At 39.3% G+C, this 25,396-nt stretch overlaps 1 long non-coding RNA gene across 2 annotated transcripts; it reads right to left on the bottom strand.

The window, feature by feature from the left end:
• Positions 1–590: 590 nt before the first annotated feature.
• LOC115349477 lies at positions 591–25,396 on the bottom strand. 2 transcript variants are annotated; one of them, XR_005933766.1, is made up of 7 exons: positions 23,785–25,396; positions 19,463–19,668; positions 13,548–13,645; positions 12,492–12,578; positions 6,734–6,907; positions 2,008–2,195; positions 591–639 (listed from the first exon to the last, which is right to left on the bottom strand). It is a non-coding gene; the product is annotated as an uncharacterized LOC115349477 (long non-coding RNA). The 2 variants fall into 2 exon arrangements; XR_005933765.1 differs by lacking the exon at positions 6,734–6,907 and having other exon boundaries at positions 23,785–25,323.

Here is a 25,396-nt window from a genome sequence, read left to right as displayed (position 1 = left end):
GGGTACTTCAGTTCGTTGCCCCCCAAGTAAGAAAGTGCCCTGAATCAGCCATAGGGAATGTGCCTTTCACTTGACAAGGTAAAAGATGAAATCAGGACACTTTTAGTCCAGCAAAATAAGCAGTTACTCTTGTGCACAACATTGGATAAACTCAGAAAATAAAAACTAAACTAAAATTAAAAAGTGCGTTTCTAGACTGCAGTTATCGAACAGGACCTCTCCTAGCCCCCACAAGATCAGCAGCACATTGGGCTGGCAATTATAGGTCCAAACCTCGCGGAGGCTGTTCACCCTGAGCAGCACCTTTCCCTTGTTCAAGGTGGATGAGCTCACCTCCTCCGGGCTAGCCCGGGGGTCCTGCGGCCACCTCTGCAGGCTGCCTGCGGCTTCTCCTCCCAGCGTCCCTGTGCATCACAGCTCAGGCCAGAACCAATCCCACTGGGTCCACGGAGGGGTCGGGCATCCTTCCTTCCTCCCCTTGTTTTTGGGAATACAAATGTATATGTGCCAAGCAGGACACGTCCCATCCTCCCACCTCGCCCACTGGGGTTGGTTTCTTCCCCCGCTATGGAAGATTTGCTGAACTGTCATTTCTATTGTATTCCTTGGTAAGAATATTCTTTTCGGCTTCGGGTCTTCCTGCAAGTCACAACATGCTCAAGATTATGCTTAAACTTGACACACCATGAGAACTGGTTTATACAAACATCTTATTAGAGTTAGGGCTTCTTCCTTGAAGTTATCTTCCAGTTGAAACCACACATCACATTTTGGAGTTCCAATGACAGTCATTGTATGTACACCATTTTTTCTAAGTTACCCCAAACTATCAGCCATTGCATTCTGTCATGATTCTTGTGTCTTAAATGGTTAAAAAAAACCCCAACCACTTCCTTAACATTATTCTGCTTGGAGATAGTCACTGAACCTGCCAGTGACAATCTCCTGACAGCACAAATGAGGAGAAATTGGCATCTAAGATTCACTTTATGCTGAAGTACAATGTTTAATATGCTAAAAAAAAAAAAAAAAAATCCTCAAATAGAAATTTGAAATCTGCACAGTTTCTTATTTTCTTATATCTTTTAATTTGTTTCTGCTTCTTGATGAATCCTGCAATTCACAAGGTAAAGGTTCTTCAAAGCGCTCCATCCAGCTGAAACCTTCCTAAAGTCCTTCAGTCCCATAGGATAGATCACAAATACCAGGCAACACGACGTGAAATCTAGATCTCACAATTAAATATATCACTGAAAATTTATTTTCTGCAAGTATCTGAAAAGTCTAATTGAATATTTGCTTTTGCAAATATTCATGAAAGATAATTTCAAGTGCTTGTATGCTCATAGACAGCATATTCACAGAGTCATAGACATGATCAATTTGGAGTTCATTTCTGAATTTAAATGAATATTCATAGACTTTTTTAACTATTCCTTTAACTTCAATACAGACTCATCAGCACTCATTTGCACCTACTTTTTATTAGTGCAAATCAGGATTAAAAACATAGAAATCAAAAGTTAAGCATGTCTGAAAAATGCTTAAAGAAGAAAAAAATTAAGCCATCCTTTCTTATCTTCAGAATGGAATAAATCTAGCTTCCTTTTTTATTAAAAATTGAGAATAATTTGTGATCTTTTGAAGTTATTGTTCTGCTGTCAGCTAAAGCTATTTATATGCTTTGATACTAAACATTCCTTTATATAATGGTGTCTCTTCCTCCCAAGCCCTTAAATATTATTCATCTGCAATACTTTTTCCCATTTCCTTGCATTCAGTTTAAATGAAGTTTATAAAACTCTCATAGAGTGATCTATTCCAGGCTGGTTTCAAGTGCTACAAAGTTGAATATTAAAAATTCTTTCACTTATGAAAAATTTGACAATATCAAGAAAATGGAGAGATATTTTGGACAATAAATTTAAACAGTTGCAGGTCAATGAGTTATTGAAACATTTTCCTAAAGAGTAGCAATAGTCACACTTAGTCAGTTAGATTACTTACATGCTTCAAGTTCTCATGTGACTGAAGAACTCGTGGGATATGATAATTCAGTAAAATCACGTTGTTTTGAAAAGCTTTCATCCTGGAACTTTCTTTCCTTCACATCTTCTCATTTATTCTTTCTTAGTTTGAAGGTGAACTCAGCAAGCAGTCCCTCATTTTGTTTGACTCCAGGATGACCCCTGAAGCTGTTTGGAAAGATGGGACTGTATTAAAGGTCACATTTCCAAAGATGTTCTAGGTGATTTAGAAGTATAAAGGTTTATAGACCTATAGGATTCAAAACGTCTTAGTCACTTCTAAAAAGGGCATAAATGTGGTACTATTTGGCTCTTTTGACTGTCTTCCTAACATTTCTTCGTCAAAGCGATGCACAGTGACATACAGTGAGTTACATCACAAAAGCTAACAAAGATAATTACATTAGAGCTAATCAAGTTTGTGCACTATGATGTCAACCACAAGCCTTTTCAAAAAGCCATGATGAACCTGATGCCCAACATTCTTGAAGAGTAACCAATCTGTTCTTCACCCTTTCCCTGGAAAGCTGAAGTGATGTGGAATAGCGTCTCTTAAGAATATACTCTCCAGTATCCCAGCACCTTCTGGAAGTTACAAATGCAATACTCACTCACAGTTATTGTTTGCATTTATATGGAGCTAGTTGTTTCTCTATCAAAGAATTTTCTGGAACTATTGGCAACAAATGAGAAAGTTAAAAAATCCAAAATGAAGAAGAGAGGGCCTCTCCGCTCTCCCCACCCCCCCTTATGTTTTTAACCATTTTTCTTAGATTATCCTAACATCTAAAATCAGTATTTTTGTCCCTACTTATTTTCTTCAGTACTCAGCTTCTGGGCATGTTTTATACAAGGCAAAGTGAAAGGCTTGGCTTTGAAGTCACAGAAAACTCACTGGCCAAGTGCATCAGCAATTCACAGAAACACACATGAAGGTACAGAGCAGAGAACTCGTACAAATCAGGGAAGCTACACAAGGCGCTGTATCAGTTCAGCTTCATTTATTAAAAGGAATTGACAAGATACCCTGTATTGGACTCTCTGCTATATTACTTACAGAATAACAGGTCAAACTTTATGAGAAATTTCTGTTGCTGCCTTTTGCAGATGCAAAGGTCTTTACCGCAGGTGGATCATTTAACTCCCCTGAGATAAGACATTCTAATTCCATCCAGCCCGCTTGCTCTTCACCTTTATTTCTTAGATCATATTCACCTTTGTTGCAACAATCACTAATTATCTACAGTTCTGAAAATAAAATTGAAACATGACATTTCCTTAAAACCCTTTCTATTATTAGAATACTGAGACATGCATATACCTCCTATGCTAATTGATTAGCTAAGGTATGTCTTAGTGGAAGAAACTGGTTTAACGTAAGTTTTAATTCAGACTGCAAAATTCTGCAGTATTCTTTCCCATTCAGTACAAATAATTTTCATCCTTGTACTCTTTGCTTCCTCATTCGCCCCACAGTCATTTACTCAACTATGGGGTTGTGAAGATTGCAGTAGCTGTTAGTCTACACGAAGAAACTGTTATATTCACGCCAAATATATGATATGCAAATATACCATTGTAATTCATCTGTTTCTTTAGGCTAATTTATTTTTTAATGAATTTAGTCACTGGGAATTGAAGTACTTTAGCTTCAAAAATAGAGCTTGTTGAAAACCTTTTTCTGAAATATATAATTTTCAAGCAGGTTTTCAGCCAGCTCAAATCACTGTTGAGATCCTTTATTTAGTGAACCAACACTTCAATAAGTAAGACAGAGATATGACTTTTGTATAATAGCCCATAATTTTGTATATGAGATATAGGGATAGCAGAGAAAGCTGTGTACCACTGGCATAGTTAGACAAGCTCTTTCTGAGGTACAATGTAATCATAAACAACGTTCTGAAAATTATTCTAAAACTACTTTGCCATTAATTAGTTGCAGGAGTAGCTTTTTCAGAAAAGAATTTAAATTAATTTAAAAGATGCCATCAAGATTTAATAGACAAGTTCTAGTCATAACTGGGAAACACAGTTACAAGTGGCTCATATGTCAGACAGCTGCAGGAATGGACCGATGGGAACACACACAAGGTGTAAGTGGTGGCTGTCCTAGCCTGGCATCACCAGATCTGATCTGAGGAAGACCACCTGTATCAAAACTCTCACAGATCTGAAAGGGCTATAAATTGAGTGTTTGGCAATGCTCAATTGGCACGTGACACAGGGTTTTGATGGGAATATCCAGAACTCACTTGGTGAAGCAAATTCAGGCATTAATGAAATTTCTTTGGGAAGGGATGTAAGCCTTGACCATGGCGGGTGTGGCGCTGACTAGCCACGGCCTTCTGAAGTCACACAGAACTCAAAGGCATTAATTTTCCCTACAGAAAAGCACCCAATTTGAATTTTAACTGGGCTGAATTTAGTCTGACATCTGCAAAAATGACATTTTCCATTGGCAACACTCAGTTACAGGAAATCCGAGCTTTTAAAGAAACCCCTCGTACAACGGACATTTTGGAGCTCTCGTTCATTAGCTGGAGATTACTGAGCTCGCTGCTGCTGGAAAGCCCGCACTGTTATGGTCAAGCTAGAGTCCTGCGTGGTGGCAGTTGTTGGCTCTTTAAATAGATTACTTCAGTTTGGATGGAAAGAACATGCAGATTCAAGATCACAATCAGGAGGATGGGGAAAGACAGAATGAGATTAAGAGAGATATCACTAACAAACCTCACACACTGAAAACAATGGCAGTAAAATCACAATGACAGAACAATCATTTATGTCATACCAGTTTGAGAGAACATCGATTTAAAAGGTGTAATCAGATCCGTTTATTGCAAGGACTAAAAAAATATGGAAACTGTGAAAGTGAATACAAATACATCCTTTGCTATATTTTAAACCAGTAGCATAGCTTTACCCAATTAGAATGAAATCTACCTTATAAGAAATATCTAATTAGATATGGTAAACTTATTTTCTTTTAAAAGAACGACATTGATGACTCCTAATTACACACATACATGTTCTCTAAGTAAATTAGTTATTGTCTAAAGCCATTATGCCGAACAAGTCCCTATACAACAGTGTCATCTAGTGGTCAGCGGCCAGACTCTGCTTTAGCTGGAAGAGGGAGATGGGCAAAAAGAGAAGGAATTGTTTGTTTAATTGATTGCATTATTTCAGAAAACAAGACACTTCATGGTTTATTATGTTCATGTTAACGACAGGCCGTTCAGCATACTAGCAGAAGGCATGGAAGGACTGATACTTGGACACTGGGAGAAGAAAGGGAAAGCCTATCAGCTGCCAGTCCAATGGAAACTAGGGATGTGCCAGGTCCTTTCTGCCATGTTAGGAACAACGACACGTTCACTCTCCTTCTCTGCCTCCAGGTTTGTTCCCTGTAGTCCTTTTGGTCCAGATTTGTAGTTCAAGTTGGGGGAAGTTTTGCTGTCGACTGTGTGCGTTCAGAAGGCAGCCGATCCTGGCAGGTCCACGCTGCCGCACAGCCCCCGGCTGCTCCGCAGCCTCCCCTCAACCCCCGGCCGCCCCCTGCACAACTGAGGATCAATTCATGCATTCCAGCCCACAGTCCGCCGCATCGAGCTTTTCTGCTCAATGCCGTATGCCTCTATTGTATTCAAGAAAGCTTGCTAATACTTTGCTTCCTATCAGCCAGCTAACCGTGCACTGGGCGAGAATACAGCGAGCATGTGCTCGTCTGATTGCGACACTAGAGACAAAACACCCAGTGGAATGAACAATTACATTTTACAGACCTGCATCCTGGAAGTATTCCTAATGAATGGGAAACAGAAAAAAACCTGATGTGATGACAACATGCCCTAAAGGCAACGCATCACCATGGCCCTGAACAACATGCCATCAGCTGAGCCCTATATCTACCAGTAAATCTTATTTTATGAAAAAGAACAACTTTATATTCTAGAACTAGCTGGAAGTTCTGGATAATGACATTGTGAGCGTAAGGTCTTGATAGGGACACCTACCGCAGGCTTCAGTGAAAGCCATGTTTTATAAGGTGTATGCCTCTGAGATCCAATACAGATCGTAACAGACGTGCAAACCCAGATAGTATTTCTCAGCTCCTTGCTGTAACATGCTACTCCTTTTCCCAGAAAAGCCTTGGGGCCTGATACCAGCCATCTTGACAAATCAGACAACACAAAATTGTCAGATTGGCAAGCTGTGATCTTTGAGATAACCAAATAAAATTCAGATTCCACCTCAATTCACAGGAATGCAGTACTATTTCCAAGAGTCTACTAATTCAAACATATTCCTGGAAGACTTGAGCCCTTATTTCTTGACAAATAAATATCATAATTGGGATCATTAAAAGACTGCATTAAATTCCAAAGGTCTTTTTGAGTATGTTGTACAAAAATTTCACAATACTTTATATGCAGATCTTCAGCATCCAGTAATTACAACTAGTATTGTCTTATATTTAATATTTCCCCTGATCGATGACATTGGAAGAAAGGAAGGAAGGAAGGAAGGAAGGAAGGAAGGAAGGAAGGAAGGAAGGAAGGAAGGAAATCTTGTAGAAATCAGCTTCTTTGTCAAGTTCTTTTGGAGGTAAGAAATAAATCAAGGGCTGGATTTTATGCATCAAACCTGATCGCTAACCAGTATGGGGTTTTCCCTATTCCATGCTGCTGGGTCTCACTTACCCGGCTTTTTCTCTCAATCCAGCACTCCTGAAAAGGGCTGCACTAAGTCAGCATTCTTCGACTGGATTGTTCTAGTGATCAATAGAGAAAGGACAATGATTTATTTATAAAGCAGCAATGCAGCACTGCAAGAATTAGTTCTCTTCTGGAAATGTTTCCCATTTTATGCATTTCCTACTTAAAAGAATGCACAATAAACTTCAGCGTGAATTGCAGCGCAAACCACATTTTAACTTCACCCCTTCATTTTTTTCTCTTTTGGAAGTATTACGTGGGGTTTTTTATTTAAAGCTTGTTGTATATTGATTTAGCAAGGAATAGGTAATAGCCATATCAATTTTCTCAGTGAGATGTATTGGTAGAAAAACAATTTTATAACTAGAAACAGAAATGACTGATCTATTGGCTATTATGAGCTATTCCGATTATATTATACATAGATTATGTGGTTGATATATATAAATAACATAGGCAAGTTTTGTATTTTAGATATTTCAACTAACATAGGCAGTACTGTTAAAAGCAAGAGGTCCACATCAGCAGTATAATATACTAGAAACTGATATTTTGCATAGGAAATGGGATATATGTCTCTGAGTTCCATATTATGTTGATTATTACATTTGGGATAAATAACTTTCAGTATTATTATAGCAGTTTGAGAAATAAAAATGTATCTGAATCTGCAAAAAATACAGCTTATAACAATCTGGGCACACGCTCAGTGTTTCACAAAAAGTAAATGGGATAGAAAGTACGTTTACATCTTCAAAAGAGATTATTTTTTCCCCTTTTGGGTTGCATGTTTCTTCATAACCATCATTTTGCAATATAATGTCAGAATGAAGCACAAAAGGGAATTTTTTTCCAACAATTGGAATTGCCATGGCAACACCCCAGATCTCAGATAAAGTTTGGTCCTGTACCGATAGTCACATTAGCATTTGTTTTTGTGCTAAGCACAATACTGCATGTGAAAAGCACTTAGGTCTCTCTAGTTAAGCGTAAGAAGGTGTAAATTGACTATTTCAGAAACGTGAGCTATAAGATTTCAACAGCTCCACAGAAAGCTTAATCTTTAAAATCACATATTTTTGAAATGACACAAATCATAAAAAGAAAATTAGGTGTGGCTATCAATATTAAGAGCAGTTGTTTGCATCTCTAGTCTCAATTATGCTGAATTTGAATAACTGTCCACTGTCCCCTTTCCAGCAGCTCTTAACTTTCCCAAACATGTTAATCTTCATTCTTTGTATTTGCATATATTATATATATATACATACATATATATATAAAGAAACAGATGAAATTAAGTGATGCCTTTAAGCTACTGAAGAATCAAAGGAGACTAATTTTCCCAGGCATCTTTATGAGGACAATTTCCTTACACTAATGTAAAGAATCAGTTGAAGGTAAACACAGACATTTCTTTTCTGACACTCCAAAATCCTATCTGAACTATAAGGAAATTAAAATCCTTTAAATTACAAATATTCTAAGCCAGCAAATGTATGTATCTATTGAGCATATACACATAAACATATTTAGGATGTGTTCAGGAAGTTTTTATTCTGTAACACTACTCAGTAAGATTGTAGAACAACCTACCAGAAACAAAATACAGAGGGAGAATACATGACCATTCGAGCTGAAACCCGATTCCTCCCCAAGCAGAAAACAAAACCAGAATACACTTTCTATCAAAGCAGCATACAGTTCAGATTTCAGTTACTGATTTTCTCAAATAGTGTAGAGACAAGGGCTTTGATTTCAAAAAAACATGCTTGAAATATCTACAAGATAACCGTAATTGTTCCCAAATGAACTGGCTAACAAATAGACAGAGTGCCAAAGTACTTACTATGAATTTTAACAGTTCTGATGACAAAATAAATAGTACAGAATGCAAGATGACACTGAAATTCTGTTGCAAAAATAAGAGATTTCAAAAAGATCTGATTATCCATCACTGGGCAAATGTCATGAACCATACAAACAAAGCAATATAAATATGCAGTCTTGGTATACTCAGGCAGGTACTACATACACTGTAATAAATACAATGAGGAATATAATACGCAGTGTTTCCAGCCAGAGAGGGAGTAACTCAAACACGAGACCTGGTGTCTCCTTTCTCTTTAAGGGACAGATGGCCAAACAGCATTGGCTAGGAAAGGATCTTCCAGAAGCCTAACATTAAACAAGGCAGTCATGGCTGTCACTGGAAAGATCCTAAATTCTAATATTTTATGAGTATACAGGGTCTGCTTGAAATATATGCTGGTGTTTGAAGTGCTACTATTTTCCTGTTCGTATTATAGATACAACTTCATGGGTCCAGGATGACAAGCTTAGCTCCTCAAATGAAAAAAGTGACAAGCTGCAAACTGTATTTAAGGGCAGAATAAACTAATGACCAAAACCAAAAGCACAAAAATAAGAAAAGAAAAAAGCCCAGGGCCAGATACTGTTAGCTGTTGTGGGGTTCAGTTTCCAAGCACCCAGCAGAACTTTAAGTCCCCATTTACCTGCCCCAAGAGGTGTGCATTGTACTGAGAATCTCAATGCCTTGACACACTGGTGTCCCACCTGAGACACACAAGTACTTAGAGTTAGGCAAGGAGTCCTTAACTACTTTTGAGATCAACAGCCTTGACAGTTGTAAAGCCCTTGGCAGATAAGTCCTGCAGGTCCCAGATAAGGTCCTGAGAAGCCAGCAACATGTGCTGCATTAGAACCAACTTAAATATGATTTATTTTTAGTATTTACTGGTGGATACTAGGAAAGAAGGGAACTTCTTGCTATAATCCTTCAACATTGTTTAACTTTTTTCTTTATCCTGTTGGTTTCTATTCTGCAGAACGGGCTATGAGCTTTAAAATGTTGCAATCATCATTTGGGTTCACCCCAGCTTTAATGCACAAATTCTTAATTAAGAGACCTTTCTTACAGAAAAGGTAAAGCATTTCTGTTAACGAACATCATCTTCCACTCTCCCAAGCAAAATGTTTACTTTGTATGGGAAATAGCCGGGATCTCCTTGAAGACATAGGCATACTTTGAATCTGCTTTTCCAGATTTCACACTGCTAGGCATGAATTATTATTCCCTGTGATGTGAGGCAATAAATGAGTTGAGCTATGAAAACTCAGCACTTTGGAGATTGTAAACCAAAACAGAAAACTGGGAGGGAGCTGGGAAGAAAAGACAGACAGCAGTGAGACTACACCACTGAGCATCTGGGGGTTTTTATGCCTTTCCTTGCTGCCCTACAATTTTTCTAGTAGCTCCTCTTTAAAGGGAATAATATGTAGGTAGCTGTGTCACTGGTAGCTCTATCTGCAACCATGCAGTTGTGATTTTATTATACAGTGTTGTGTTTTAATAGCCATTTGAAAGCATTATTGAAATATCTCATTGCACATTACGATGACTCTTGTACCAGTAACTAAAGATGTAGTCCCCAGGAAGTGCCATTTATTTCAGTGGAGCACAGCTGCACTAGAGGAAAAAGCCTGAGGCACCCACAGCAGCAATAGGGAAGCAGAGGGAATCAGCAGCTTCTGTCTGATTTGAAAGAGGAAACATCTCATTTAAAGTATTTATTTGCAAACACCTTGCACAATTACAGACATTTCTAGAGGAGTCTCCCATTTGTTTTATTTCTGAATTAATTTTCCTTCAGGTGTTTTGATGATTTTGCTAATCTTTTCCTTTGCAAATAAATCCATTCCTTGTAAAAAAGTCTAGCAGTTCTTTTTTTAGTATCCAACATGCCCACACATGAAGGTTACACACTGAAAAACATATGCCCCTTTTTAACTTGCGCTTGTGCTCTAATGGAGGAAAAGCAGCAACTATTTGAAATGCCTTTCTTCCTATAGAAAAATTTTGTTTTCATTTCTTCCATTTTAGACAAACATTACTGAAATTACATTTGGAAACAGTAGTTTCTGAAAACCATTTCAAAGTAGTTTACAACAGCTACTGTAGTTATAATTATTTCTGTAGAGAAGCACAAAAAGGATAAAGAGAAAATTCAAGCCAATTCCAAACCTCTCACCTTTTCCTAAAAATCAGGATTACATTTCTGATGACTCCAAATTTAGTAGGTTGGGCTGGGAATCTACTTCTCATGCTGTCAAAGTTGTGTGCTGTGATCTGGAACAGGTCACTTAATGCCTATCTGCTGTTTTGTTTCTTCCTTCCTTAGCTGGCTAATTTATACAGTGAAATATCAGGACAGACTATAACACTCTGCTGCCGATACAGCACATAGAAAAATGAGGCATGATCTTAATACAGTATTCATTCTAATACTGGCATTGGAAATGCTTTACTCTCTTACAATGCAAATGAGAACATCTTAGTTATGGAGGTTACGTATACACATCACAGAAGCACATTTAAGGACAAGCAAATATATGAAAAAAACAGAAGAATCTGAATGATGATTAAATTTCATAGGGTAAAAATCTGATCATCAAGGATACCGTCTACATAGTGCATAATAGAGGGTACGCTGTATTCATTTACATTTCTCAAATGTGTACATTTTCAGTATGTACAGCTTCAGTAATTAGAAAAGAAATTTGGATGCTAGCGTTTCCATAAATAACAAAAATCATCAAGATGCATTTTTCTTTTGTGCTTTTTTTTTCTTTTTATCTGACTTATAATTTTTTTATTTCCTTTGTGTGATCTCAAGAGATTAAAGTCCAAACCACCTACCTGTATCACTGGCAAAATAAGTCATATGACATGCTCAATTTTTAGAGTCATTAGCTATCTGCAGACATCGTCTTAAGCAGTGGAGTTAAAAAACCTAAAGAGAAAAAGACAGAATATATCTGAGGGTAAAAAGCCTTTGTGGGTGTTGATGGAAGTATATGGAAGAAACCAGCAAGAACAGTGGATAATGGAAGATTGCTAGTGAAGGTAGTGGGCTTATCTATATGACAAATTGATGAAGAATGAGGAGGAAAACTATGTTGATTTAATGCTGGCAATTTGAAGCATAGGCTGCACAGCTGTTTCAGACAGAAATACCAAGATAAATTCAGAAGCAACCCCTGCTCTGACAGATTAATAAAATACCAGGAATTATTTGAGCTTCTTAGAGGAAGGGATCACTAAAGAGCCCTTCGAATACCCAAGATATTGCACATAAGAATAAAGGAATGGCTCATCCAGCCCTTGCCTGCCTGTTATCAAGAATATGCTTTAAACTGATAGCCAAGCTTTTCTAGCAGACATGAAAAAAAACATATTAGAAGTGAAAAAGTAGAGAATAAAGTGAACACCTGCTATTGATACAATTTTAGAAAAAAAACTGTCAGCGGTAGAACCTTCAAACAGGACACCTAAGAAAGGCTTACTTGAAATAAGAAAAATACACCACACAGGGTCTTCTGTTTCAACTTACGCTCCTTAAACTTGTTACTAGCGATAGGAATGTTTACCCAGGTAAATGGAAAATCCAGGCTTTTTACACTTCAAAAATAAGACAAACCAACTCTGTGTAAACACTTTCACTGCTGCTTTAAACATGCCTGTGAATGTTGAGCCCTCCATTCTCTGATCAAATATGAAGGACCCCATTTCCCTGGTTCTGCCAGGTGTTTAATATGTGCTCTGCATGCTCACTGCTAACAATGGCAGTCTACCCAATCCCTAGAAAATATATTTTAGCACATTTTACTAAACAGCCAGCCATGCTTCTTGGCTGGATTTCTGAGAGAAAGTTTGATTTACCGGCATTTTTGTCCAGTTCCAGACAATCCAGCACTCTCAGAAAGGCTACACTGTGTCAGTAGCTTTCCACTGCTCTGCTCCAGAACACTTTGGAAAAATAACATGGATTAATTTACAGACCAAAAGATCTGAGCTGAGAGTTAGTTCTTTGCTGGGAGAGAAGCTTGCTATGGAAGAATGCTTAGGAAGTGGCAAGACTGCAGGGTAGCACTAAAAAAAGTAAAAGTGAAAAAAAGTAAGTAGCTTTGGTATCCCTCCCTTCCTCCCCCAAAAGAAGGGAGTATTTCTTGGGACTACTTCAGTGTGATGGCTCACTAATGAATTATTCACAGTAAGGTAGGACTCGCTTTCTTTCCCAGGGGTTACAGCAATGTCAAGTGAAAACATGTCAGTCTGCTAAGAAATACCAATGGTGTGGAATAATTCTACCGTAGATGACACAATCACCCCTCTAATGATATGAGCTCTTTTGATGAGTGTATCTGAACTACATTCCTACAAAGGATGTCAGGCATTACCAATAATTTGGTAAGCTCCTCTGAGCAACTTCTAAAGCCATGTTTTAATTTATCAGCATTGCCTAAACTTATTATTCATTGCACAGTCCTCTTCCAGCATTATTTTTAACAGTATAAGCACTCTAAGTACTAATTTTAATACTAAAATGACCAACACCTCCTCATCTTAGTTCTGGGAAGAACTGCTCAAACCTCAGTCCAACGGACTGTCCCAAAGGGTGAGGAAGAGCATAGGTTGCAAAATGTAAGTGACTTGCTTTCTGATATTTGGGTTAAGCCTATTTTTCTCGCAGTCCCTGTAGACGTAGTACACAAAATGTGGTATTTAGGATGCTTTTTGTCAGGCTGTTGGTTCTGGTGGTCAAGAAGGAAATTCCTTTATTAAGGAACCTACTGGGAAAGGTCTGTTGTGGTTTTTCACCTCATTCACAACATCATTGCTTAAATGCAATTTAGGAATAAATTTAATTTTTCTAAACAGATTGCAATTTACAACTTAATTTATGCTTAGTGCTACTGAGAGGTCTAAAGCACTTACCTTCCAGGACAAAACTTGAAATTCATCTAGTAGACTTGATTCTTATGGGAAAATCTTTGTAGACTCAAGTGTGTTCTTCACAATCTCTTTCTCTCACCCTCAAGAAGAAAGTTAAGATCATTTCACAGACTTAGCTGCATTCATAAGACAGTTGGAAGACAGTCTCACAGAAACTCCATAATCTCTGTTCTGCACCTATACTAAGTTTTGGTACTTTGTATTGAGAAAGTTGTGGCCTACAACTGAAATCCATATTTGTGCAAACCTTGATCCGCCCATTATGTATCAGAATTAAGTTACAGGCAAGGAATTAAGAAACGCTAGACTGACCCATGCTCAGACATCTTAAAAAAAAGATGTCCAGTATTACCTAAAGGTACGATTTGTTCAGGAGAAGTGTTTCAGCCCACAGGTGGAGTAAATTGGCCCCTAAGAATGCCTGGTCCCTCATGAGAGTAAGCGTGTGCGCACTGCCTGCAGCATGCTGCTAACACCAGCAATCCTGCGATGGTCCAATGCTTATAACCAAAGCTGGTATTGGTCGAGCATTTGGAGGTACAGGAAGGATTCCCTTCAAAATTTCTTCTAAAGCCTCAAGGTCGGACTAATGCACCTATAAGCACCTGGGTCATTTTTCCTTCTCCCTAATCACCATTTATTTGCTGTCATATGGTATCAGATATGAGTGTTCATGAGCCGGTCTCTTTCTGGTCAGGAAACTGTTGATCACCATCCTTCACTACGTCAAACTGCTTGTGTTTTGCTTGTATCTCAGTTGCAATGATTTTTATTTTAAAGCCCGTAGACTCATTCCTACTACTAAGCAACCTTCATTTCCCACCACGGTCAGCAGCAGCATTTCTAATGAAGACAGGATAAAGCATTTTCTTATTTTTAGGGTCATTCATCTAATCTCTGAACAGTGACCCCATGTTGTTCTTAGTGGTTTGTTTCTGAAACTGCTTGCTTAAGGCTGGGTAATTTTATCATGTTTAATATCCAGTGCAAGGTCTAGCTCTGCTTGACTTTTGTTCAATTCACCTTATTTCTATGCTTCTTTACCTCTTTTGCATAGATTTCTTTGCCTGTCAGTCCTTTCTGCAATCTTTTTTTCATTCTGCTCATTTATTTTTAATTATGTGGCTATTCATCCAGTTAGATTCTTTCTACAATGTTTCCTTCTTTGTTCTGGATATTAATTCCAGATAGCTTTCAAACTTTTGAGTAAGAAAGTTCCAGACCTCCTCCACATTTGAGTTTCTGAGCTTCTTTGGTAGAATGATTTAATCATTCACATCTGTAGAGTATCGAGCTTTGAAATCCTCAGTTACATACCTACTTGTTTTACTCTTGCAATTTAATTTTTTCTGAATCACACGTCATACATTCTTTAAACAGCTCACCTAGAATATCTTCATTACTTAAATGAAACCTTAAAGTTGGCCTCTTATCGATGAAGTGCAAAAACTGTCAGCTATTACCAGCAGAAATAACCAGTATTATTAGCATTTATTCTCCAGGCTATACTGAAGAAGTTAAATACTTCCATATGTGGGGCTGGCCACCCATATGGTCACAACTTCTGGTAGTACTTAAAGCTTTAACCACGCACAAAATGTTAAAACATAAAATGCCTTAAAAAGATCCCTTTTAGTAACCAAATCCAATCCTACAATATCCTACAGACACAAAATTAATAGAATTTTTCTATCATTCCCTGATTTTGAAGCACTTTTGATTCAAACAACATAGCTACACTATTGCTACTTCTTTCTTTAATCTGCCTCATAAATTAATGTGCAATTCTATCTTTTTTGAATACCACACCCTGTTCCACACCTGTTTTTCCACTACTTCCTTGCAATCCTTCTAACATCCCACACTTTTCTGTATTTGCATTGTATTTGCTCATTGTATTTGCATACAAACATTTTAATTACTCTTTCCTGACCACCAATTTTTACACAGATTAATGAAAATCCTTCTGCTGATTACAGCACCTAACTATAATCCTGAAGAACTGCTCTGGCCTGTTTCTTTTCCCTCCGGCAGGGTCGGCTGCACTTCCCTTGCCAAACCTGCCAGCTGTACAAACGGCTCCCCCTGCCCAGCTGCAGAGGAGAGGCAGGCAGCAGTGGCACAACAGCCTCCCCCGGGTGCGTCCATCACTGCAGGGCTGACAGAACTAGCCCCAACAAGGAATCCATCCCTCACACTGCAGGAGCTGGACCAGACTGGCCTACCTGACTGTTGTTACGCAGATCATTATTTTCTCTTCTTGCTGCCCATGTTTCTGCTCGCTGCAAACTCCATCATCGCTGGAAGACACTCGAACTCTTTTTCTGTTTACAGGAGATAGGTCGGGCAGTCCAAAAAATCTCTCAGCCTTACCCCTCATTTCTTCGTTTCAGACTCATTTTACAAATTATGCCAGTCTCAGTCCCCAGAGGCAGATTACCAATGCTATTTCCTTATTTTCAGCTTCCTCAGTATGCAGCAGTACATGTCATTATTTACCTTTTGATCAATTGTGAGATAATTTGTAATCCATTCCACTCTGCATTTTGGTTACCTAAAAATTGACTGATTCATTTGTAAATAGGCATAATTTTGTTTTAAAGCCATTAGCATTTCAGGCCATACTTTTACTGGAGACTCATTCCTTCAGCTTCTGTACTGATCTGTACATTACTTGCTTTTTTGTGCTATAAAAATAATAATGAGAAAAAAATGCTTTATCAAGTAGATCATACTTTTAAATATGTTGCGTAACCAGAGGATTATTCAAACCTTTCTTCATCTGGGTTTAAGTTCATAGCTACCGTGTTTGCTTTTACTGTTTCCTTTCGCCTCCTTTCCTAACTCCTATCAGGCATGTATTTGCGTTCAGGTGTGCATGTAAAATTAAGTATAAAGTTAAAAGGCATCCACACACCAGCAGCACATTTTCAAGGGAACCTTAGGCCAATTCTTTATTGCCTTGTGAGTAATTTGCATGGGTTCTGCTAGAGCACAGGAATCATGAATCTTCTTGGGTAATGCTCCTAAAGGCCTGAAAGGGCACGTAGATATCAAAGGAGACTTGCTCTAATCTACCCAATAACTCTTATCAAGCAGAGAGGATAGCTGAAGGCAAGAATGGCCTTCTTGTGCTCCAGCACTATATCCAAAATACTTGTGTTGCCTTATCAGCATGGGGCTTCAGACAGAAACCATACAGCTTATCAGGAATTATATTAGATATTTTTAGCAGAGTGGGAACCAAAGTCTCCCACATCTTATATCATCCCTCCTGGAAGCTTGAATAGCTTTCTGAAACACAGAGATGCAAATTCACATGAAGGCACTCCCAAACTATTCCAACCTGCTAAAGAGCTGAAGTAATTCCCAGCTGATTCAAAAACAGATGAGCTTCCCACTGAGACCCTTTCCCCTACACTCAGCTATTCAGTCCAGCATCAACAGAGCTTGCCCTTCTAAGAGGCAGTCTAAGTGATGCTAGAATGGTTAAACTGGAGTTTCCTCTTGAGCAAATCCAAAGGTGCTGTCAGAGATGTTGTATACGGAAAAGGAACCCTTTCCCATCAGTTGTTCTCTGTTCATTGCTGTTTTCCTCGTGTATATCATGTGAGAACAAGAAAGGTCACTGGTCTAAAATTCTAGCCTGTTTCATTAGTTTCATATACAGTTTAGAAATGTGAACAATTTGGTAATATAAATCATTAAGTCAGTTTAAAGAGGAATTCTTACAGAACATCAAATCAACTACTGCAGCATACATGGCCACAGGCTGAAAAATGCAATCTAGCAGATAGTCATTTGCTGTCTTAAGTGATAGGACACAGAAAAAAACCATATTATTCCATTAAGGCTTTGGAAGTTCAGTAAAGCCAAAAAGAGCATGCGGCTTTGCTTCATAGATAAGGAAAGCCCAGTTATACACTTGAAGTAGAAGGAACTGACCTCTCTGATTTCCAAACTTTTTCACAGTATGGAGTAGGTTAAGCGTAAGTATTGTACTACACACCTCTCAAGTTCTCCTATATTCCTTCCATTTTCTTAAGTCTATAGCATCCTTCTAGCAACCACTTATCAGAAAGATGAATAAAGAAGAGAAATTTCATGTATTTAAGCTTTCATCTAATATGACATGGATTTAATTCCTAGGAGCTGGGGAGGTACACCTACTCTTCCCTGCAGTTTCATCTTGCCTAACAACTTTTCTCTTTCTCTCAGTGGAAAACAAGTGCCAGTGCTGTCTAATTACAGAGCTTGCTGTAACTCACCAGAATACAGTATTTCAACGCCACAGTCCATCCACAAACCTCATTTTAAACACAAGTCCTCTTACAAATCCATTGGGTAGCTGTCTTAAGTGCTCTGCTATCACATCATCCCTATGTGCAAAATCAGTTGAATAAAATAGGGACCTAATTAATCCCATTGTTTCCCCTCTAAGACACAGACCAATCTGGTCTTTCTCATTTTCTCACAGACCAAAACAAAACTCCTAATAGTTATGAAATAAGAGAAAACTGCAGGAAGCATATGACTGCTTGTGCCACTACTGTAGATCACATATACTGGAATACTTCCTTCCCTGTCTGACCTAGAGCTCTTGAAGCTGCAGCCTGACCATGCTGTCCAAAGTCACTCTGTGTCTTGGATTACGACTTGGCATAAAGTCTTGAAATTTAAATTGTTTCCTCTGTTATTTTTTTCTAGAATTTGGCAATGGTTCTTCTCAGTATTTGGAGACAAATACTTCTCAATTTTGAAGACAAAGAGTCTCCAAAATTGTACACAGTGCAAACACACCAAGACATGTTAAGAGGAAATAAAATGAAGAAAAAAAAAAATTCTTCTTTGGGCTACAAAATTAATGAAGTCTACTCTCCTGTGTACTTGTGTCACACCTCACTCACACGTTCACTATATAGCATTTCTACCAGATATATTACATGCCTTAGATAATCCTAAGGAAGACATGCAGTGGTAAGAGAACAGGCAGTAGCTGCTCATTGTATTTCATCTGTTCTGAGCACAAGGAAACAAATACTCTCCAGCACTTTACTGTCCACTAGGAGCAACTGATATTTTTAAAGCCCACAGATATTTGGGGGGGGGGGGGGGGGGGGGGTTAAATGTAAAATAAGGGGATAATAGTAGAACAGCTGTTTCATACGTATGTATGCTGTCAGAAAAACTTTGAGGTTTCCCAAGAAGTTTTGCCTAAGTAAGGGGTAAGAGATCAAGCCAAAATGTAAAAAATATTCTTTCATCTATAAATCTGTCTTGGCTCTTTTTTGGGTTTAGGCATCTCTTTTAATGGCGTTGAAACTATTTTGAGCTGCTTAGCAACTTTATAGCAAATACTGCAAGGAGAAGAAGAATCTTCTGTTGGACCAACTGCCAAGTTTTCACACAAGGGCTTTTCCACATATTAATATTTGATAAGGAAACTATCCTAAAATGTTGTAAACACAGCTGCTTCCATTCTAGGATTGATGTCTTCTATGTTGGGCTAGCTTAGTGCTCACAAAGTACCCTAATATAACTCCTTTGCATTTTTTACTTATTCATAAACCTGCTTCCCTTTCTAATCATATTGTCTGATAACATACATTGTTCTTTTGGTCACTTCTGAGTCTCACCAGTTTCCAGATTTTTAAAACAACCTCCACTATTAATTGACATGCATCATTTGTTTGCAAGGACTTAACAACAGCTATTCATAAACTGAGAGCAGCCTTTGCCTGATAGGTTGTGAAAAAAAATCAGTTACACACTGTGTAAATGGCAAGAAAGGTATCCATGAAGTAAATTCAAAATTTACACCTGAAGACGCTGCAGTTACCCTGTCAAGCTGTGTGGATTTACTTTCAACTCCGGCAGACTGTAATTGTTTACTTAACCTGGATATTGATTGTAGTTAGACTTCTGGCTCGCTTCCTTCAGCTGCAATTCTCATTTTGGCAGTTTCACATACATCACTTAAAATTCCTCTCTACAGCCGTGTTGTTCACATTCTTTCCTCTGAGTCATAATCTACTACCCATGACTTTTATTTCTGCATTATGATGATGATGGGGTTGTTGTTTTTTTTTACATTTTCTGATCTCTGTAGAACAAAAAGGGGAAGTTTTTAGCAAGAATGACCTTGATCCACTGTCCTTTACAATTAGTATTGTACAGAGTTTTATGGATGAGAAATGCTCAGTGACACAAGATAAAAGTGAAAGATTCTGTGGCCGTGTAGCTGTAGAATGAATTTTCCATGTGTTTTATGAATGACTATATACGTATCATGTTCTATCAATAAGTATTAAAGTGTTAATTAGGTCCCATGTAGATTCCAATTTTATGTCAATAGTTCAGGTGTGAATTTGAGGACTAAAAAAACCTTTCATATAAAAGCTTTCTTAATAGTCATCCTGGTAGTAATAAACTAAGGCAAGAGGCACACAAAGTTTCTGGAAAAAAAACCGAACACAAAACTATTAAAACATCATGAATACAGAGGGTTAATTCAACCACAACATGCCTCCTGGATTGGCTTAAGTAGGCTCACCTACCTGCCAGCTCCCTTTGGTAAAGTTTTTTAGCATCACTGAAACCATGTGCGAACAGTAAAAGATTGCTAAATCCTTATAAAGCTATTCTGTAAAGGCTAATAATCCTTGAAACAATGGCAAGCCCTGTGCCTAAAAGGTCAAACAATGATCACAGGTTTGTACAGTATTTTCAGAGCCTGTGCATTACACTGCAACAGCTGAAATACAGAATTCTTCAATTTAAACGGGTTATAAACAGACATCTGTAAATGAATAACATTCATAGCAGTCACTGTCATTTCTTTCAGTTATTTAACAAACAGGACCACACCTCGTCATTGATAAACAGGTTAACTGAGGTCCAGTACTAATCTGTTTCCTTTTACCTAAAGTTCAGAGTTCCCAAACCATGCATCAGGAGAATTAAAAATAGAAAGAACTCAGATTCATACATCAAATTAATTCAATAAGTCTTTAAAGGTATATTAAATATTAATATATTCCTTGCATACTTTTGGACTAGGAGATACTCTAATATTTCATGCCATGAAGTACAGATTGCTAAATATACTATTCATCAAAAAACAAGAACAGCAGCAATTATTTGGAAACATGAAACCATTCCTTCAGCAGAAGAGACAATGCTAGATTAGAACAGATGGACTCTATCTGACAACAGTGCAAAGTATTTAAAAAAAATAAAAATCAATGCTTTCATATCCAATGAAGCTTGGCAACTGTTTTTAGATATTGTAAAAATTATGAAACCCAGTAACGCTTCACCTGGAATATTTTCATGTCTAAAATTTGGCAGTCACATAACTTAAAAGGATAGCAAGTCTCTAGATATCGATCAGGGCTCTGTGCATCTACAATGTCATAAAAATGATCTGCAGCTATAAAAGAGATAACACGATTATGAGTACACTACATTGTAATTTCCTTTGGGCAGTCAGAAAGCAAAGACAGTCTGATAGTCTCTGAAAAAAATAAGCCTGGAGCATATCCACTGTCTGACAGATAAATCATTTTGCAATATTCCAATTAAAGCACCTTCCAAACTTAAACTAATAAGAACAACAAAAATAACAGAACAGTTTAACAGTTACCTTTCAACCAAAACACAACAGGCAGCTGAAAAGCTAAGCAGCGCACAAGTTATCTGAGAGCTTTAATGCTCCAACTCCTTTGCCAGTTCAGGCATGGAACACAAACAGTTAACCTTATTTTGAGCCATTATATGGAGCTTACTATAAAGCTTGCTCTAATAAATGGTATGATATGAAGGTCAGCCCTTAATTCACCATCAAAATATCTTCTGGGTGTAAACATAATGACTTCTGCTTATACACTATACAACCCTGACAAGAAGGCTACTTGACAATGCATTTCAGACCTCGAAAAATGTTCTCATTTATGTCAAGGTGCCGAATGTCAGCAGATTCACTAATATGCTTATTATTCGCGCTGCAGTGGTGGAACAGAGTAAAACACCATGAGCCCTCCCTACCCTGCTACTGCCTGGCTAGGAAGCCGATGAAATAAAACAAGATTTAATCCTGTCCATATCACTGTGCAGTTGGTGAAACTCGACAAGTCAACATTAAGTATTCAAAGTGGTATTGTGGCCTAAAGGGATCACATGCAGCCTGCACATGAGAGCGAAGGAATAGCTCGGTTCTGCTTCGGTGTTTGTAAATTTAATTTGTTCAAGAAAAAGCAACTCTGGAAGGGATTACTAGCTAGGATCAACACTCTTACCAAAGAAAAAGGGAAACTGCAAGTAGGAATAATATTGACATTTCTGTAATACAAAATAGCTTTTTGGGCTTAAGTGAATAAAAAAAAGTTGGAGGCGATTGCAGCTCAGCCCTGGCATATGTGAATATTCCACTCAGTGCTCCTGAGTAGGAGGGCCTGGAAAGGTTGAGTGTTTCCTGAAGACTGCATAGGTATTAGAAAACACCACATTGTACAAAATGTTAAAGTTTATTTAGCAAAATATTGTCAAGTATTGTCTCAGTGCGACAGCTATTTCTTTAAATAAGTGGGGCAATAATATTCATAGCATAACAACATCTGACATATCAACCCTTAATTATTGCCGAGATCTAATTCCACAGGTTCAGAGAAGGATATCTGTGGCTAAATGTGTAAATCCCAGGTGCTCAGGAAACACAGAGCCTGTTGGCATACGTGTGCACATACACACACTGAAATGAAGAATAACCAAGATCTACAGCAATGCACTTTTGAAATAACAGTACAGGAGGAACCTGTAAATCCCCTCTGGTAAGTGTAGCTCTGTAGTTATGCTACCTGCAGTATCTCTGAATAGCACAATTATTCAGCTGTTTAATGTCGTCTCTGGTGCTACAGCAGAAAATGAGCAACAAATTCTTGAGTCTGTAAAAAGCTCTTTTTGCTAAATACTGCAGGGGGAGAGGTGCTGGCAATCCCACTGGGACTTGGCATGGGAGGGAAGGTGCCCTGAAGTTATATTTACTCCCAATAGAGCTTAGGGACAACTAGGGTAGAGGGTGCAGAGAGCAGGTGAAAGTGATGGCAGAACAGTCTCCTATTTTTGTTTTAGCATGGGTCCTTGTGATGATTAAAACTCCAAATAAGTGTTAAATGTAATGCATATTTTCCTAGAGCAAAGGACAATGAATACCTTTTCCTCACAGACTGGTACTTCAAATATAAAGCACAGAAAGATAAGCACTGCCAGCGAGGAATCTAAAAATATGTCTTGTTAAGCTTGATTAATGAGCTAATAAAAAGCTATAATAAGAAAAAATCCAATTAAAGCATCTTTTGAGATTCTCTCAAACAGAAATAAAGAACCCAAGAGAATGGTAAAACTTTGAAAAATTAGTATGATCCAGATGACAGCCTTAGTATTCAGCCTACAGTACGTCAGTTTTATACTTTCTTTGACTGCCTGTCCTTTATTTATCATCTCTGATGTGTGCTGTCTGGAATTCTGATCCTCAATGAGTTTTCTTTTATTTTGTTATTGCCTCACAAGTATAACATCTGTATTTAAATACAGACATATTAAAAACTCAGGCATTATATGGGTTGTAGGTACTCACTGTATTCAGAAAACCTGTAGGCCTCTGCCATAACACATGGCCCTTAGAAACAGTGAAATAAAGGCAAAACCAGAGGAAACGAAACTCATCCGTCACCTATATAAAGTCAGAAAACAAACCAGCTACACTTATCTTATCATTGATGTACAAAGGACAGAGTAGAAAGAGTAGAAAATTTATACTCTGATACTCACTTTTCATCAGTACCTGGTACCCAACGGTAACAAGAGGATACAGGAGCAGCAAGGACACTGGAAAGGAACTGTAAAAGACTCAGAGGTGGGAAGAGCTGTAGATTTGGTGCTGGATGAGAAGCACCTGCACCACAAGGAACCCCAGCCTGCACCTTGCAAAGCCCGGAGGTGAGCAGCACCCGGCCAAGGGCTGGTGGCAGCCTGCGAGGAAGGCAGTGCACCAGAGAAACCCAAGGTTCCTCAGAGGCACAGAGCTACGGCACAGCAAACAGCAGCAGGGCAGGGACGGTCCACACAGGGTCGGAAGGAAAAGCAGCTCGAGGATCTCGTACCAGGCCAGTCTTTATTTTAAAACTACAGAACGTGCCTATTTTAACTTACTGAAACATACTCTGCCATCGGCGAGCATCCGAGTCCCCAGGAAAGGTGCATCCCGTCTCCCTCTGGTGGCTGGTCCACAGAAGAGAGCAACCTACTACGGCAAACGCTTGTCTGTTAGCCAAGATGTGTGTGATCACTTCTGCATAAAGGTCCACCAGCCCTCAACTCACTGTTTCCTCTGAATTTTAGGTTTTGGTGTTGGTTTTTTTTTAAAAAAAAAAAAACCAAAACATGAAAATGTCTTAGTATACATTCTCTAATGACAGAGGCATATCGTTTTTCTCTTTGCACAGTTCAGTGAATATTTAGTGTTTATTTTTATCTCTTTCAAGTTGTGGCTCAAGACTTCACCGAAAAGCATGAAACACCAAATGAATTTCCTCATCAACTGCCAGGAGTGTTTCACAAATGAACACTTTTCAAAATACTTTCATTTGATTCAAGGGTTTGCCTTTTCTAATTTGACAGCAAGAGAACCAAGAGATTGTGTTGTATCTGCCTATTTAAGTACCCACCCAGGACTCTTGAAGCCTACGTTAACAACCAAGGTCCCATTGACCTCAGACGTTTCAGATGGAGCCTGTAAAGACGTGCCTTGTTCTACACTGTGCAAATGTGGGCCTTGGTGACATGCCCAGCACCGCAGAAGACCTCCTGTGTTCAGCACGGAAGCTCGTTGCCCAAGGTAGCGCTGAACCCCAGTGCAGGTTAGACCAGCCTCGACCTGCCTGCTTGCTTACTACACGTCCCCGGCTCCTGCAACTAGTAGCACCGCTTGTTACTTCCTATTCAACACCAGCAACTTCAAAATCCCTCCATCCTGATGTTTTTACTTCCTGCAGCTCTACTATTTTCAAACGTTTGGTGTCCCTCTCCCCGCTCCTTTTCGGATGTAACGGGGCGTCCATTTGCTCTCACAAGTAAATCTTTGACGCCAGCGTAATCCCTGGCCTCAACATCAGAAAGCACACCAGCCCCCACGACGAAGGAGTAAGCAAGTAAGCCTCCAGCTACAAACGACAGATGGGCTGTCCAAGGCGTACGAGAGGCAAGAAGCAAGGCTTGCTTTCTGGCTGCTGCCCCGGCGGCGGGGACGTGGGGCGTGCAGCCTGGACGCCCACCAGGAAGAAAGAGACCAGCCCGGAGGAAAAAGGAAAGCCTGGGTACGCCCGCCCCTGCCGGGCACTCTCGGGGCTCCCGAGGCCACAAGCTGACGGCTGTTTGGCTCCACTAGGCTCTCTAACCCGAGGCACAGCACACGCTTTTCCCAGCGTGCCAGGCCAGCGGCAGGAACGCTCCCCGAGCCCGAGCCTGCCGCCGCGGTTGCCTAAACCAAGGGCGGCTAACCCCAGCCCGACTGGCCCCGGCCGACCCGCCCAGTCCCTCAGCAACCCTGGAGGCGGCCAAAGCGGGGAGCTGGCGACACGTGAACGAGCCCGACACCCCCGCGCCTCCCTGAAAACGTCTGTGGGCGTTATGAGCTGCTGCTGCTGCTGCCGCCTCCGCCGCCGCCTCCTCCTCCTCTCCCCCGCCTCACGGCCAGCCTCCACAGAGAGGCTGCTGCCTCAGCCACGGTCCCGCCGCCCTCTGAGGGGCAGGCCCGCAGCTGGGGCCTGCCGGGA

The sequence above is a fragment of the Aquila chrysaetos genome, chromosome 12, assembly GCF_900496995.4.
Source record: "Aquila chrysaetos chrysaetos chromosome 12, bAquChr1.4, whole genome shotgun sequence".
In the NCBI taxonomy this organism is placed as follows: Eukaryota; Metazoa; Chordata; class Aves; order Accipitriformes; family Accipitridae; genus Aquila; species Aquila chrysaetos.
Note: the sequence above shows the minus strand (reverse complement) of the source record. Positions and strands in the feature narration are given on the sequence as shown.